At 37.1% G+C, this 19,106-nt stretch overlaps 1 protein-coding gene across 1 annotated transcript in view; it reads left to right on the top strand.

Annotated features, from left to right (window-relative positions):
- The first annotated feature begins 7,327 nt into the window (after nucleotides 1-7,327).
- Nucleotides 7,328-19,106, top strand: part of LOC122866784 (RNA-binding Raly-like protein) — a 100,909-nt gene continuing 89,130 nt past the window's right edge. The window contains exon 1 of the mRNA XM_044176892.1: nucleotides 7,328-7,670. The gene's annotated coding sequence lies outside the window, so the exon portion shown is untranslated. The remainder of the gene's footprint in view (nucleotides 7,671-19,106) is intronic.

Genomic DNA, 19,106 nt, shown 5'->3' on the forward strand with positions numbered 1-19,106 from the left:
CCAAGTCATGCAATGACTTTGCTTCTTATTTCACAGATAAAATATTTAAGATAAGAAAAAAAGTCTGTAACTCCATCTCGGGCAAAATAGCCATGTCACCTGTGTCTACCCATAAAACTAATCTAATTCATTTGGCACATTTCTACCCCATAGATTTTGCACCCTTTTCAGAAATTGTTTGAAACCTGAGACCTAATACCCGCTGCATTGACACTCTGCCTACAAGCTTTTTTAAGGATGTTTTCAACTGCATAGCATCAGATGTACTACAGATAGTCAATAGTTCACTTCAGTCAGGCATTTTTCCCAGGGCCCCAAAGACTGCAGTTATTAAACCGCTAGTCTAATCTGGATGCCTCAGTAATAAATAACTACAGGCCCATATCAAACCTACCTTTTATGGAAATATCATTGAAAAGGTTGTTTTCCAGTAACTTAACGCTTTCCTGGTGCAAAACAGACTTCTCGACAGATTAGAAAAATGGGTGGGACTCTCTGGCACTGTGTTAAATTGGTTCAAATCATATTTACAAGATAGGGACTGCTTCGTGTCAATTGGTAATCAGAAATCTAAGCGAACAAAAATCATATGTGGAGTTCCTCAAGGGTCCATTCTCGGGCCTCTTGTATTCAATATCTACATGCTCCCCCTTGCTCAGATTGTAGAACACTATAACATCTCCTACCATTCTTATGCAGATGACACACAACTCTACGTAAAAGTGTCACCACAGGACTACAGTCCCTACTGAGTAAGTGTATTGAACATATCAGTGAATGGATATGCCAGACCTTTCTACAACTGAACATAGAAAAAACTGAAATTATTGTTTTTGGCCCCAAACAAAAGAGATCAAAAGTCAGTGCTCACCTCGAATCCAAAAAATGGCAAAAAAATCTACAAATCAAGTCATAAATCCTGGTGTAGTTATGGATTCGGACTTAAATTTCAACAGCCAAATGAAAACAATTGCAAAATCAGCCTACTACCATCTTAAAAACATAGTAAGAAATAAAGGATTTAAGGATAAACAAGATACAGAAAAACTTGTTCATGCGGTTATTTTCAGCAGGCTAGATTATTTTAACAGTGTCTTCACAGATCTCAGTAAAAAATTAATCAGACTGCTGCAGCTCGTCCAGAATGCTGTGGCCAGAGTCCTCACTAACACCAAGAAAGTGCATATTACACCTGTCCTTAAATCACTGACTGGCTTTCTGTGTGTCAAAGGATAGATTTTAAAATCCTATTACTTGTTTACAAAGCACTAAATGGTCTCAGGCCTAAATAAATCTCTGATTTACTTGTACATTACGAAGCATCCAGACCCCTCAGGTCATCCGGGACAGGTTTACTCAGTGTTCCCAGGATCAAAACCAAGCAAGGTGAAGCTTATAGTTTCTATGCTCCACACCTGTGGAACAAGCTTCCTGACTACCTGAGGTCTGCTGAAACCATCAGCTTATTTAAATCAGGGCTTAAAACATTATAGTTTACTGCAGCTTTCCAATAACTCAGATACATAATCTCATTTTAGTCTGTAACTATTTACTTGCTTTTGTTTTATTGACTTTCGAATGTAATTTTAACATTTTCTTAATCTCTTATGTTTAATGTATTCCTGTTCTTAACAACTAACAAATGTATTTGTTAGTTTGTTTTGTTTGTTTTATTGTTTTTATTATTGTTTTATTCTGTGTGCTTTTGATTGTTTGTTTCATTGTTTTTTATTGGTCTTATTCTGTTTTTTTTTGTCTGTTTGCTTTTATTGTTTATATTTATCCTGCTTGCTTGCTTTTGTTGTTTTTAGAATTAGTTTTTTTATGCTTTTGCCTGTGTTTTCTGTAAAACACTTTGGTTTGCCTTTAGGTATGAAATGTGCTATATAAATACATTTGCCTCGTCTTTCCTTGCCTTTAAGACAAATCAAACAATTTGCTATTTGTCTCCTAATTGACTGGAGTAAACCTTCTACAGTAGGTCTTAAAACTTAAACTGTTAGTCTAAGATGGTACCAGAGACTGATGGTTTTTAGTACACATATCTACAAGACCTCTAAGAGTCAAACATAGGATTATCTGCAGGGTGACTGCTAGTCATGTCTTATGTCCAAACAGGCTGCTGTGGGTCAGTCAGTGCAGCCCCTGACAGGGACAAAGAGAAGAATGAAAATGAAGGTGTCACATAAACACATGGGGGATCCATTTAATTGAGTCTGATACATAAAATGCATTGGTTGACATTTTTCCAACTGACCCAGCCCACACAAAAACATTTCCAACCTTTAGAATATGCATAACGGTGTAAAAAGCCTCCCCTGAAATGATTTTACTAAACCCGCATTCCAATGCTGATATTAGCAAACACAGGCAATGCAAAAAGGCTGTCAAGTATAATTTCATTTTGAATTATTTGATATAATCCTTCCACCTCAAGCTCTAGATTTGTAAATGTAACCTATTTATTGTAATGAGCATTAAATCCCCTTACAGTTATGTGCGCACACTCGCACAATTTCTGCAGACTCCTTGACAAAATGATAATTAAAGAATACAAATCCTCTCATTGCTTTAATAAAAGGAAATTAATTCAGTCCATAGTTTTTTTGTATTGCTACAGGATCCAGTGCGCTACCGCCACACATTGAAGAGGGCCTCAGCTGTGTGTGGGATGACCATGCTTTGACTTTACATGATAGAAAGTTCATCCAAATTAAAGATAAAACGTCACACACAAAGCAGAAAAAAGGGATTATGTTATATTCCTCTTTAAATGATTATATCCCTTCACAGAGGGCATTTTGTATTATTACTGAGATGGGTCATGGATATTGGTCCTTAGTATCACTAGAGGTAGCTGTATAACTGAACACATTTTTCTTTCTTTTCTACGTTGCTGCATGTTGCACTTGATTCCAGCCAATAAATAATGCACTAACAAATATTGATTAATGCACCTCGAGAGGAAACACCTTGGATGTGTGGAAAGGTCCAAAAGCCCACATGTTTTGAGCTCTGCCTCTGATTGGCTCTGTATGGCCAAAGGCAATGAGTGGTTCTTGCACAGTGCTATACTAATGGGGAACAGGCAATGAATTATGATTTAGTTCAGCTTCATACTTTATTTAATTTGTAAAACTACTAATGGCGATTCAGGTACACAGCAATATAGAAATGGAAAATTTATATTTTCGTTGTGTCTTTGGCCGTGAAGGGGCTGCTGAGTGTATACAAAGAGCAGCACCACGTCAAAAGGATTGATATTTCTTATTTCAGATATTCATAAAGGGCATTCCTTTAACCTTGCGAGTCTCTTTCTGATGCACCAGCATAGTTGATAAACAGCACAGACCTGAAACCTGAGTGTGTATCGCAGTACACATGACAGCATCTCCCACGTTTATGGTCACATATGTATTAATCATGTCAGGTGAGACATAAATTCTTTATTTACCTGTATATCTTCTACAGCATCCATTAAAAGTTATGCAGCATTATTAAACTGGGAGAAAACTTGATTTTAGGCCAAATGACTGTTTGTTAATAACGATGTCATGCATCAGTCAGAGTTTATTATAGAGTGTGGTATTAGATTACAAGGAATTTTGCTGGCTGTGGTTTAATTGCATCATTTTCTTTGTCATCTCTGCTCTGCCCACATGTTGGTGCCTATTTTTGTATTTACTATCCAACTCTTAAGTTAGACCTCTGCAGCTTTCTGAATCATCTCATTGACAGTGAGTTAGGTCATGAACACCCCCAGGCATCGATAATTATGGTCTGACATGTCCTGCATGACAACACGCTGATGGTCACGTTTAGTTTATAGGCACAAAGACCAATGTGCTATCACACTGTTGACATATGACATCAAATGAGATAGAAAAAACAGTGCAGTGCAGTACGTTGCCAAAGTGATTTAACAGGCTCTGATGACTAAATGAAAGGAGAGGTAAACACACTCAGAGATAAGTTTCTAGATTTTGCATCAAGGAAAGTTTGATCACTGTTCTTGGACACCCAATGTATTCTGTGGAGACTGTAAAGCGTTTTACATTGTGCCTCCCAAAGGCTTGGATGCGATCTGAAAAGTAAATTAAATTAGACAGTGCTTAAGGTGGAAACAGTGCACCAACCATGGTTATGATGAATGAATGGTGACAGTTGTCTCCAGTGCTGCGTGTTACATGAATTTTGTCTGACAACTGCAGTCAGATGCTAATGCATCAATAACACATTATTACTTTCCTGTCTGGCACAATCAGCAATAACCTATATTTCTCAGGTGTATTTATTTAACAAATGAGAGAGAGAGAGAGAGAGAGAGAGAGAGAGAGAGAGAGAGAGAGAGAGAGAGAGAGAGAGAGACAGAGAGAGAGAGAGGGAGAAAAGATTTTTACAGGTAGTCAAGTAGGTGCTATACTATGAATCCGAAATGCCAATAAAACCTACCACAAGTGTCACCTCTTTGGGTTCTGGGCCATAAATGAATAAATGATTGCAGTGTCTCTCTATCTATGATGCCTGAACAGCATTTAGGCACACTGAGTATAGGGTGAAAGCCACCCAGTTTCAGCACCATGGACAGAGCTGCACGGCATTAGGAGTATGACACATTGTTTGTTTGTTGTTCTAACATTAAGAGTATGACCCATTGTTTGTTTGTTGTTCTAAATAATGATACACATGCGTTCACTTTCAGCACCATGGGCAGGGATAATACTGTTGTTTGTCCTAAATGTGCTAGGCTCTCCCAGTTTCAGCACCATGGACATGGCTTAATGATTTTAAGCAAGTATGATAGTGGTGGGTATTTGTCCTAAATGTACTACTATGTTAAGAATATGATACTATTGTTGGTTTGTTCTAAATCATGCAACAACCCTTGTGTTTAAGCACCATGGACAGGGCTGGGTGATATAAGCAGTATGTCATGTCCAAAATCATTCACTATTTGCTATATAGTTGACTTTAAAGTGTGTTTGCCAATTTGTAATGTTGTCCAAATGTCTAACAAATCTTATGGTATACCCTATATAGCGGACTCAATATATATTCCATTATTCATTGTAAATAATAGTGCACAATCAATGGCCACAAACCATGAAGCAACTCATTGTGCAGACAGGAAAAAAAGCTACATTTTAATCAACTGCTACATGATATGAGTATCGTCCTACATAAAATTTACTCTACATAAAATTCCGCATTCAGTGAATAATGAATAAATGAACAATTCCAGACTTCTGAGTTTCTTTGTGCTAAATTCCCTCAGTTTTTCAGCATCATGGACAGGGCAAGATGGTGTTAAGAAATAGTTCTGTCTGAAATAATTCACTATTCACTATTATTTATTTATTTATTCCACTTTATAGTATGTTTATTTATTTATTCCACTTTATAGTATGTTCACCATTTTTTAGTGAGCATTATTTTATCTGATATCATGGACTCAAGTTATTCCATAATGCAATGTAAAAAGCAGCATACAATCAGTGGTCACTAAGAGACAACTAGCATCATGTATTATGCAGACAGAACAGAAGGTACATTTAAATGACTGACATAATAAAGAAATTACCACAGTAGTGTCTGGGCCGTTTCTTTATCCATCTGACACATTTTATATAATGGTGTTGTTTGTTTGTTTGTTCTAAATTGTGCCACACTCCCTAAGTTCCAGCACAAAAATAGACAAAATTGGGGGTTGTTAAGACTATATTTTTTGTTTGTTTCCATTTCAGAACCATATATAGTGGTGAAACCATGGTTTGTCTTCAGTGTTCTGCACTTCCTCTGTTTCAGCACCATGGACAGGAATGGGTGATGTTAAGAGTATAATACTGTTGGGTTTTCTGTCCTAGATGTGCTACTACACAAGTATAGCTGTGTCTTCTATTCTATATATATTCTATACTATATATATGTATATATATATATTCTATACTACACACTAATTGTATACAATATCAAATCAGACTGTATTTATATAGTGCCTTTTGTGCAAAATACAATAATACAGTGAAAATAAATGGTTATATAAGGAAAAAATAATATAGTAAATAAGAAACATGGTAGAACAGAGTCCAGTGTAGCACAGTAGAAGAGGGTAAATTAAAATAAAATATGAAGGGAATGCTAAGCTAAAAAGGTATGTCTTAAGATTTCTTTTAAATGTATGTACAGATTGTGATGCCCTCAGCTCATCTATGTGTTATACTAATTGTCTTAGTATACTGTTTTTACAGTTCGTATACAAAAATTCAGCATACTTAACCGTTACAAAATAAGAGAGCAGCAAATGATTCAATATGTGTTTACAATGCACAATCAAACTGCAACTTCAGAGTGTCACTGCTAATTAAACTTCACTAACAGAGAGCAAAATGTTTTTCCAAAGATTTAATAGTTATTTTGTTGTTTTCTGGGTTGTTCACAAAAGTGTTTTACTATCATCCACAATTTGATTACATTTTTTCCAGCAGTAAGCATCTCCTCCATTGTCTTTGTGTAATGCATCAAGGGAAGATAGTGTCCATCAACAGCCCATTAAAAATCTAAAATCTATTTTGTATGCATACTGACCTTTTTGTGTAAACTTGATTTAAAGTACTACAATCTCAAAACATGTAAGTAGTACATAGTGTGTAATTGGGACACCGCTATTGATATTATTGTTTGTTCTAAATTGAACTGCACTCCATTATTTCACCACCTTAAAAATAAAAATAATAAACTTTATTTATATAGCACCTTTCATACAAAACATGCAGCTCAAAGTGCTTTACATTTAAAAGGAATAAAAACAGGAAACACAAATTAAGTAGAAAATAAAGCAATAAAGATAAAGTGCTTAGGTTGCAGAGAAAGCAAGCAATTTAAAAGATTTTGAAAAAAGACATTTTTTTTTACAAAAGGTCATTTAAAAACAGCATGTGGGACTCCATGTGAAGCATGCGCCTCCCTAAGAAGTAGTGTTAGAAAAAGGCTAGATTAAATGGACAGGGCTGGGTGATGTTAGAATGATACTTTTGTTTGCTTTTCCTCAATGTACTATATTCTATTTCAGCAGCATGGACAGGGACTGGCATGGTGTTATGGGTAGAATACTATTGTTTGTCCTGAATGTGCTACACTTCCACAGTTTCAGCACCATGGACAGAGCAGCGCGCTATTACGAGAATGATGCAGTTATGTTTTTCTTAAATGTGCTACACGTACATACGTTGACCACCCCCACTGTAATAACCAACACGCCTCTCCCTTCATTTCTCATAAGAGAACAGACACATGCAGTGCATAACAGCCCATGCTTCTACTGAATGGAATGAAAGCATGTCTGGATGCCGCCGTGGCGCTGACACCGAGTGAGCTCTGCATCTTTAAAACAGAAAAAAAAAGCCTGAGGAAAACACACAACCAGCTCAGTCATAACTGTGGGATGATAAGGACTACCTCTTTTTACTTTTGGAGAGAGCCAAGCCGTTAGGAGAGCATTCAGCATCAGCTGTTCAACACTGGTCTCTCATTGCTGGAAGTCGGGGCTGAATCAGTCACATGACAGAACTGGAGGCAGAGATCTAGAGAAAAGGCACAGCATTTCGGCTTGCACCGCCATACTGTATTTTGAGCCATATCACATTTTTATTGCAACATTTTACTCCCGCTCGGTGAGTACATTTCCAATGGCTTTTTTGTAAGCATTTTTGTCTTTTTAATTGCCCCCTTTTTTATTTTTCCTCCTTTTGCTGGTGTTTGAATTTGAGCATTGACATGGTGGTTTTGAGCGTTTTTCACATCCAGGCTTCAAGTTTTTAGCATGCAGTTATTCTGATCGAGAGTGCCAAGAGGGTAAACGGGTGCGATATCGGTCTTGAGAAAGCCTTTACTTGCTTGCAGATTTGTTTCGAGGGTCGAAACCAAGCAGCTTTTGTCAGTATTGAGATTTTTTAAACATTTATTGGTGGTTTTGAAACATTTTTATTTTTTTGTTTCTGTCGACTTTTGCTGTTGCTATGCTTTGGTTTGCATTTTGCAGTGTTGTTTGTTGCCTTCGAGTTTTGTGATTTTGATGTCTCGGTGAATCTCACCGATCAAACCCTTTGCTTTTACTTTGTTCCTCTTTTCTTTATAAAAAGGAGTCATTTTTAAAGCCTGGTGACGTTTTAACGTGATACTTTTCTTGCAGCTGAGCTCACAGGTTTGTTGTTTTTGTGTTTCTCTCTTTTTTCGATTTCATTATACTTTTGCTGGTGGCAGTGTCAAGTATTTTTGGATGTTATCATTTTTTGACTAGATGATGCTGGGTGGACGAGGGGAGTTTTGATTCTTGGGGCAGTTCAATGCGTTTTTGTTTTCTGTATCAACGAGGATGAACAGACATTTTCCCTTTTGCAGGTATATAATATGAGTGGATAAGTGACACGTTTCTGTATTTACAATAAAGAATAAGGTGACAGAAATATGCACCTGTGGCTGACGTGTTCTTTTGTAAGGCTGGCCAAATTGCTCTTTTTAGAGAAAGCTTTCTTGATCAATGTTATCTGAAGGTTACCTGATCTGATCGATCTGTCCGTAATGCTTCATAACAAAAAAAACAAGTGACGCGATCAACAGTTCAAGAACAAGGATTGGAATCACACGCAGATCGTTTGATCACAATGTTTTCTTTGTTTTGAGTTCAACAATCTTCACGCCGTCGCAGCTGAGGAATAAATGTAAGTAGCTGCATTCAGGTCCCTCGGAAGGATGCACTGTAACGACTGTAATGATCTCCCACAGATAAACTATCGAAACTCCATCCATATATCGACTTGTAGGGGCAGACATAACAATTTCCTTTGCTGCAGGAGTCGTTTCTTTGAACTGAAGTAGACTATGCTACCAAGTTGGGAAGAAAATAATTAGGATAAACCACAGTTTGCACTACAGTAGCCTATGTCATGGGCAAAGTATAGCACTACACTTAAGTGCCCTCCTTATTGCTGGACAAACTCAAATCGGCTTTTGTAGGCCTGGATTCATAAATACTCTTGGATTTGTCACATCTGATATTGCAGAACTAAAAGAGGACTTAGAGTGAATTAATCCTTCGAGAAGCATGTTTAAATTCAGATTACTTGTGTGCTGCAGGAAACGCAAACATGAGTAAATAGATGCCATGTAGTCTCAGAAGAGCGCATGCTTGCAACTAGTTACTGGAATTATTTTTCTGTTTTGTAGGCTGCAATACTGCTGTGTGTATGTTCTGTGAGCAGATTTCAAGCTACTGTAACATTGCTGTCTGTTCATGAATCTTCCCTAAGTTTAGTCTTTTTTTTTTTAGGAAATGAGTACATAATCAAAAGGTACTGGTACTAAACAGAAATCCACAAATCTTCTTTGACTTTTTATGGACTACTCCTGGAATAATCTAAACCGTTTCTCTGTAAATGCTGGCTTTAGTATTGGCTTTCTATTGTAAGAAAGGAGTCCAGTTTGTGCATCAGATCTCACCATTTTGCTTCATTTTGATCCATATGTATTCAGTTTAACAGAACACAGGTTTTGTCAGTGCAATATCGTAGGCCTATAAAATAAATGAGAGTGGCCCATTAAGTCTGAGTATAGACCGTTAAGTCCCAGTGTCATTAAACAAGCTGACATGGTAGATCAGAATCAGAACCATTTAATGTGGTGAAATGGAATATTGATAAATGTTGAATTCAGAACTAGGTTGGTAAACTTACATTTTTAATAAGGCAAATTGATTAGAGCAATTAAGATAATACATTTTATCATGTACTGAAAAGCAAACAGATTTGCCTGTCCCCTGTTAAGAAGGCCATAAAGCAGAGCCACAGGAAGATTTGAATGTTTTTTAAGTTGTTAGAAACAGTATGTATAGTCCAACCAGGAAGACATTTCTTATAGTCTTTGCATTCAGTGTTTGGTTGTATTACAGGCCCCTTAGAGACAGAGCAGTCAGTAAACAGGTTCAAGGTGTTAATTTACCAGCGTGTCAATTATTGAGCGGAGGGGTGTAACAATTCATTCCAATAGTTTGATTCTGCTGCAATGTTTTAATGCATCAAGTCTCATATTTTTCTCAAGATTATATTTGATTTAATCTGATTCTTCAAAAAAAGTTGGCAATAATTAAACATATGTAAGTCTTACACTAAGTCACTAGTTGAGAGAATGACTTTCATTTTCTAGGCATTTATTTTTAGCCTCAAACAAACACAGCATCTCATTGTGTTGAGATGATGTGTTCAACAACTTCTTCAAGGCAACACACCTGTTTTCTCTGCAGAATGGAGCACAAACATTTGCTAAATTCAATCAAACCGAGGCTTTTACATTACATTTTTAGCTGTGTAAATAGTAGCCTGTAATGTTTCAATAAATACTGAACAAATAGATTTTGATTGAACGGAACATTTCAAATCTTGCCTTTCAAACCTCGAATTGCAACATCACGACACATCAACATTTCTTCACGCCCGTAGTTGAGAGGTGTTTCTGCCACGCCGCCACAGTACGAGCTCCTGGACATCTCTCCTGCTAAGCATTATGATAGCTTCTATTATGTCCTGTGGTGTTGTGTCTCCCCTCCAGGCAGGTTTCCTGTTATCTAGGCCAAGCCAGACCTGCACAGGAGACTTACAGAGAAATATGATAGCTCATGAATGGATATACTTCTGCTACCATGAATAAAACATCACGCAAGAGCAACTTGCATACACTAAGCATGTGCTTAACTATTGAATGTATGTGCGTCTCCATGCTTGTTGGTGTGAATGTGAGTGTAACTGAAACAACAGTTTAGGTTTCAGCTTGACAGAGTTGGGCAAATGGAAACATAATTAATACGCTGTGTATTGCATCTTTTATGCACATGTTGTGTAGTTATTATGGGATGTTGGATTCAGTGGCACATGGTATGAACACTGTAACCCACATAGATAAATGTTACAAGCACAGATGCATCTTCTGTTATATTCTTAACAAGCTTTGCATTAGCTTGTTTAGTCTCAGTTTTAGGACACGTACTACAAACTTTACAGTCAAAATGCCAGCTATTAAGGCTGAATAATATGTAGTAAAGGACCAGAATTTAAGATTTTTTACAGATAATTTGTGTTCCTGAGCAAAATTAGACTTGTGTTATTTTTCACTTTAAGACATTGGAAGGGGTCTGAAAGAAGTTATATAAGAAGCAGCAGTGGAGCTTTAGTGGGTTTATTGGCCTTCTTGATACATAAATCACAAGTAGTTGAAAGTTTCATTTAAATGCCCTTTATTGACCTAAAATCAATACCTGCAAAGTCAATTCAATGTTTACACTCATAGATCCTCTACAGTGTTTTTAATCTGAGCCCACTGATTTCCTTAATCCATAACTCATATATAACTCATATCTAAGGGAGTATGTTTGGTTTCAGAAGTGTTGTGTTTTTGTTCTCGTTTCTTTTTTGGTTGAAGAACTAAAAAAAAGAAAAAAAAACTGAATGCTATTTTCTGGATTGATATACATTTATATCAATCTAAAAAATAAATTATGAAATTGGTTATTGTGCAAAAAATAGATAAATAAATACTATGTAAATTGCTGAATTATTAATGCACTATATCTACTTAAAATATAATTTAGCTTCCTGACTGAGACCTGATACTGAGCCATACTGATTAATAATGTTGTATTTGCAGCTTGACAACAAAGAGCACTGGCCTTAATAGAAGACTATTAATTATAAATAAATAATATGATTAAATGTTAGATTTTCTTTTTTACCTAAAAAAAAACATTCTAAATTGGTGGAAGTACTTTTTTCAGCCCCAACAACCTCTACTAAGAAGAAAGGACAGCCTTATGTAGCCTGAGAGGCAAAATCCGGGGCAAAAAAGTTAGAAAATGACTCCTCGGTAAAGCTTAATTTCTGTAAACGCACGGTATTAACTGAAGCTGATTCAAATGAGCATATCAACATTGTTTATCAACTCAAAGCATCTTTCATCTGGATTTTGGCAGCTGGACACCCTTGCCCATATCTATATGACCTGGAGTATCAAACTGAAACTGGCATGTTTTACTCTCTGAATGAGGCATTCTCTGCCTGCTCCCCCATTTAACAGATAAACAGCTTACCTTTGGCATGACTCATTCTACTGAAACGAGTGTTAAGTACTTACTGTCCTTTTCTGTGCTGTTAATTTGATAAGTGAGGGGATCTCACACTTCATATTCTGGGCAATTAAACCCATATCTGAAGAATAGGGTCAGGCTGAATGACTTTTCACTGTCTATTATGGGAACCAGTTGAGTTATAGTGCATCACTTAAATGAGCCGTCTGCACCGACATGCTGAGACCTGATTGTACTTTTAGAATTTGAGATGAAAGCACAGTTTCGTTTTAGTTATATTTCATTAACATTTGGTCTCAAGTGTGCCGTTCTTCATAGCCTGATAAGATGCTAATGAAGACATTCAGAGAAGTTAGAAAGCAGTGGTTTTTGACTACCAGTAAACGGATATTACTTTCATTTGACCTTTAATTAGAATTTAGAAAACAAGACACAGAGTGAGAGTTGATGTGGGTGCATGTGTTTAAAATGAGCAACTCACAGGAGTATAAATGCAGTATAAAAATAGCCAATTAAGCCCCAATCACTTCCATTTTTCCTTGTTCAAGCGTTAACAAATTCACAGAGGAATTTTTCTAATTTTAGAAGAAAATAAGTCATGCAGTCTGATAAGAAGTATAAACTAAACATACAAAGAAAGTTGGATCTTAGATGTTCCAAACTTTACAGTGAAATTCTTTCTAAAGAACGAAAGTGGAGTTTATGCTGTTTTACTACCTTGTCAGTCAGTGTGCAGATATCGATCCAGCCAACCTGATAGCTTCCAGGACATATGTGCTTCAGGTCGAGTCAACACAGTCAATACAATTTTCTCATCATACTGTTCATCAAATTACATTCAGCAGCATCGAAACATTCAGAGTTAGTTTTCAGATTACATATAGATTCAGCATCGCTGCCCCTGATACATACATGTATTGCTTTTCTTCTTAGATAGGAGTAAATCAAAATTCAAATCATGACATTTTCTGCAACAGCATCTTTCCCCCCCAAACCTCCCTGTTATTAAACTGTAATTTTAGAAAATGGTGAGTCTCATTGTTTATACACAAGCTTGTTTCATCACGCTTAACTTTTTGGCATATTAATACATGTTTTTCACATCCGTCTGCAGAGCATCATCATTAAAGTTTAACCCTCAGGCAGGAAGATGACCGTACTAAAGATGATTCGCCAGTTTTCTGCTCGAGTCTGTCTTTTCTGAAAATAATGGAAAGTCTCTGCTCGGGTATATATAGAATTATGGAAATGTGGCTGAAATGTTTTGACAGAATGCAACAATGTTGCTCCATAAAACATTATGAATATAATACTGTACATACACAGACTCACACATATATACATAAAAATGATTAGACAAGGAACAGGAGAATGAAACAGAGGCTAAGCAAGCTTTTGCAGATTGAATAGTAAGATTTTTCTTTCTTTTTTGACAAACAACATCATCATAGTTGTCTGATACATGGCAGCATCAGATTTGTTTGTTTGTTTCTTCCTTATAGTACTAGCCATTCAGTATTAAGTGGAGTAGTAGTAACTTCAGTAATGCCATATAAGAAGGCTATTTAGAATAGAGTAGAACTTGTCTTTGTCTTTACTTTACTGAAACGTAAAAAAGCACAAAACCTAGAGTATAGCAGAGCAAATAATAGTAACAGAGCACCATCAAACAAAGTGCACTATAAAATGCTAAAAGCAGCATTAAAAGGATAATTAATACAAAAGATATAACAAAAAATTACAGAGCAGGTCTTAAAGGTCAATTTGTAGAGTTTAAATTTCTGATTGCACTTGAAATAAAAGACTTAAAAACATTCCTGGTTGCCTTTGGCAAGCTATAAGGCACACTTAATTAATCTAACATTAAGATGCAAAACGACTACTACTGGCAATTTAGAAATGACCCGGGCACGAATATAATAAATAAAGAAACATCATGCATGGGAAACATCTAATTGGGGAAATCATTTTTGTTTGCTACTAGATAAGTAGCAGAGTAGTCCCCATGGCAGTTAGAGCGGAAGAGTATTAGTGTGCCTACTTTATTGGAAAGATTGACTATCAGGACATAAGGTCTTCAGTGAGGAGACAAAGGTTCAGACAAACAGAGACGACTTGATCCATACTTCTCAGGCACATATCTGATATGTCTAAGTGGCTGTGTGATGCCCTCTGAATCTGGGAAAGAGAAGTAAACAAACAAACCTGAAATAAAAAGAGGCAGAGGAGCGGCGTGAGGGCTTCCAGAGCAGGTGGCGGAGCCCTCCAGATGCTGAGAGAAGCAGCGAAGCAGATAATGTCCTGCCTAGATTACCTCAGGGACCCCGATTACAGTGGAGCGTCCTCATCTGGGTCAGCTCCAAGCTGGTTCTGCAGGGATCAGCTGTTCTCGCTGTCGTCCTGCTGGCCTCAGCTGTCTTTCACCTGCTCGTGACCAGATGCAGATGCATTGACACACTGAAAACCACAGTCTCAACAGACATGAAATACTGTGCTGTACCTAATACATAGTGACAGCTTTGCAAGCTTATTGATAGTGTGGATATTGTTTTGACTACATCTGCATGGAGACATTTTTCATAAGCATGGAAGGATTACTGAATGGGCCTACTGGGAACCGTGACCCCTTAGGCCCCTAGGCCAGAGCCTCTGTTTGAAGTGACTGTTAACATCGCTTGTTGGAAAGTCAATCAAACGACTACAAAGAGATGCAAAATGACAGCAGAGACGCAAAGTGATCACAAAGAGAAACAAACTGACCACAAAGAGACGCAAAACGGCCGCAAAAAGACACAAACCCACTGCAATGAGACACAGACGAACCATAAAGAGAGACAAAACAACACAAGGTGTCTTGCTCCTATGTAGGCGGGGTGGGGGGGCTTCTCCATGTCTGTGCCCAGGGGCCCATTGTCTCATAATCCGTTCATGTTCATAAGGCAGTTTGAAACAGGAGTCAGAGGTTTGAAAACTATGAAGTCTATATCGAGAAATAGAGTCACATCACATAATGAAGATTTACCAGCCTGGAAAGTCTGTCATCACTTTACACAAAATGCTGCCAAAGGGTGGAGAAAAGTAAAATATTTTATGTTGGTTTGCTGTGTCTTGACAGAGGGCTCGCTTCTTACTACTGCTGTTAAGGAGACAGTTGGGATTTCAATGCTGAGTTCCAAACCTTAACTTACTTACAGAATTCAAACTGAGGGGGGTGAAGGGGTTACCTTTATTGCTGCATAATGTTTTTAAGGTGATTAAAGCTGATAATTCAGGTGTTTTTACTCTTGTTTAGTGATTAGATTTAATAAAGGAAATTGCAGTGGCTTCGGAAAGCATTCAGACCCCTTTTTTCTTTATTGTGTTATATACTTAATTAAAAAAATGATTAAATACACTTGTTTGGCAATCAATTCTACACACAATAATCCATAATGAGAAAAAAAAAACATTTAGGGGCATCCTGTTTGTGTTAGAGTTAGAGTTATATATAATTATAGATAGATGCACTACTGCAGTATTAAATCTATATTATACAAAGGAGATGTAGAAAAAGAATCAGATATATAAGACTGTGAATTGTGCAAAAACGGCTACAAATTTACATAAGAAAAATATCCCTTAGATTTTGTGTACTCAGTAATAGGGAGAAGGTAAATGTGTAGAAATATCCCGTATAGATATTTCAAGGAGATGTACCCTGAAACAGAGAAAAAAAGAAAGACATTTCAGCACAGAGGCATCCTGACTCACATACCTACGTGGATCATGACCTCAATTTTCAGCGTCTGCCACTAGGAAAGCACAGGTGCACTCAAGGAGAGACGGCTAGCTAGCTAGCTAGCTATTGAGTTTGTGTACCCCTGAGGGCAAAAACATGTCCACCGAGCAAACCTTTTATGTTTCTCTCAACAAACGGTTCACACAGGGGTAGCAAGGGACTGTTGGTGATGGCGAAAATGTATTCCGCTCCACATTCAAACTTTGATTGAGCCTGACAGGGAATCCTTAACTGACTACAGCATATGGACAGAGTTGGGGTTTTTCATTCGGAGAGATTCACATAGTTATTTAAATGTTGTCTGCCTTTGTAGAGTTCCTTTGTCCTGCAGAACTTTTACTAGGAGAAAGTAAAGCAGACATTTGTTATTTTCTTTCTTTATTACACTTTATTACAGTCTTCTCAGCACTTGGTTTATCAGTATGGGACACAAAGTGAACCTAACCCATGTGATAATCCCAATTGTGTGTTTGTGTGCATGCACACACCCCTGCAATTATGCATCCCGAACAGGATTGCATGCTCGCCGGATTGAGATTAAGAATGGCAAATGTCTGTCTGATTACAGGCTACAGAGGCTCTCTGAGCTAAATCTGAGGGTTGTTTTTTTTAAAGACAAAAACATCTGTCTTGCTAAAATGTAGCCCTACTCACCAGTGTGTTTATGGGTAAAAATAGAACTTCCATCATTTAATTCCCCACTTAGCCTCAAAAAGCAATCTTCTCCTGAAACATTAATAGCTTGTTGACATCTTGCAGTGAACCACAGTCTATCAGGTGGCGTGTGTAAATAAGGCTTCATTCTTCATATTGATTTTTCCTCCAGGTTTTGACATCAGAGGAAATCAAGGAGCTCATTGCTGTGTGTTCTCGCAGATACCAGGGGCTATTACAGCCTTTACTTCTTTTTCCATCCACTTTCTCTAATAAACATCATGAACCTACTCTCATCACTGTGCAAAGACATGGTTAGGATTCTTGCATTGTTTATTGGAAATTAAAAAAAAAAAAAAAAAAAAGATTTATTATAAAGCACCTGTATCACTCAAGTATCCTGGTCTATGATTATTACAGGATATCAATTTTACTTACATATGAATTCCCCTACCTCTTGATAGTAATGTGTTTCTCTGGATTATGTTATTTACTCATTTTGGTACCCAGAAAGTTTTTATGGTATTGCTGCTTCTAAACATTTGAATTAAAAGAGAGTAGCACATTTAAAACACCTTCAACAGTGTTCAGTTTGTGTCACATACACACATTTTGCCTTTGTGACCCAGTAAACCGAAGAAATGTCTACTTGACATTTTTTCCCTGTTTTATTTGGATCAAATTTAGAGGCCTGAAGAGGTCAAATTGTCCAGTAAATCACAAGGAAAAAAGCAAAGATTATGAATAAGATGTATAAGCAGCACATTATCAGTTAAAATATTACAGGGCCTCAGGAGTTACTGTTCCTATTTTAAGTTTATATTAATCAATAAATTAAAGTAACTGCCACACAGTGAACATGGGGCCTTTGGGGACCCAGAAAATCTGAGGCCACAGGGCAGTTGTCCACTTTTTACTCTTGTCCATCATGTGGCAACCCTGTCTCCTAGAAATTTGTTTTGCCATATACGTTTTGGAGAAAATGTAATTGCTGCCTGGAAAACTTTTTTTGAGTCACGGAAATGTACCTATTTGTACCGTACGTGAGATGTAGGTGGTTGGGGTGGATGGTGGGCATTCAAAGGGCAGGACCATGGAGAGTGGGGTTTGCATCTTGCCAGTAAACATTTTACTGATAAATTTTGTATCAACATTCTTGCCAGATATGTTAATTTCCTCATGTTAATAGACCTGGCAGGCATTATGTTTCTTTCAAAATATATTTGCTGTTGCAAATTAGTTGTATATAAATGTAATTTCTAGGATACAGGTATGGTTACATCTGTAGCTAGAGCCAGCAGCTTGTTTGCTTAGCTTAACGAAAGGACTGGAAACAGGGTGAAACAGCTAGTCTGGCTATGTCCAAATGTAACAAAATCCTCCTGTCAGCACCTCTAAAGCTGATTAATTAGCACGTACTATCTTGTTTGTTTTATCCGTACAAAACACTAAGATTTTTCGTTTTACGGAGGGTTATGTGCAGGACTTTTTGTCGGCAGGCGCAGCGACTTTATGCTAGTTAAGCTGGATATAGCCTTACATTTAACCGACAAATTTAACAGTGGTATCAAACTTCTCTTCTGACTCTCAAGAAAGCAAATAAGCGTGTTTTCCAAAATGCTAAGTTATTCTTTTTAGAGCATAATGCTCCTAGTAGGAGTATAGGAAATGCTTACTGCACTCCTAACTCAACTTAAAATGTATATTTACATTTTATTTATTTATTTTTTTAATTTTTTAGAGCCATGGGGAACTAACTGCAAGGAAAATCCATTTCTGTCTGTTTCTGACAAGTCAGTCGATGACAGTGAATATATTTGTCAGCCCTGGATAGATGTAAAGTCGTTGCAAGCCACAGGAGCTCAACAGCTCTGTGATTCAGGTAGAGCCACAGTTTCTGTATGGGCTGCAACATTCGTACGTGTTGAATGAACTAGAACATCTGCTTGGGTCTCTTCTTATTTTACAATACTCTAAAAGACACCTGTCAGTGACATCATCAGGGAATATAAACATAATTAAGTAATCAAGCAGACACATCACATATGTAAATGACATTAATTGCAGACATGGGTTTGAAATATTCATTCAAATTAGTCACATCATTTAGGCAGGGATATCTTCCCAGTGAGTGTAATCATTAAACTAATTAGGTCAGTCAATGCAAGTTGAAACAATCTGAAAAGCAATTTCAGTTTCCAATTAATTTGTGACTAAGAGAATGAAAGTAATATAGAATGCAAAAATGTGAAGCGATAGTAAGGCTAGAAATAACCAGAATATCAACACACCACGTTGAGCAGACTGACAGAAACATACTGAAAGACAGAGAAAATTCACCTTAAAACCTGAACCTCAGGTGTTATCATATTTCATGATTTTTGGGTCAGAATGTGTCTTTGCCAACGCTGACAGTCTGTATGGATTCTGGAAGTGTCTCAGGGACACTATTCTCTGAATAGTGTCAGATGAAAGCCAAACACTCTTTCACCTTTTTGATACAAAACAAACCACTTAGGAGAGTTCATAACCAGCTGGAGAGTGCAT

The sequence above is a fragment of the Siniperca chuatsi genome, linkage group LG19 (assembly GCF_020085105.1).
Source record: "Siniperca chuatsi isolate FFG_IHB_CAS linkage group LG19, ASM2008510v1, whole genome shotgun sequence".
In the NCBI taxonomy this organism is placed as follows: domain Eukaryota; kingdom Metazoa; phylum Chordata; class Actinopteri; order Centrarchiformes; family Sinipercidae; genus Siniperca; species Siniperca chuatsi.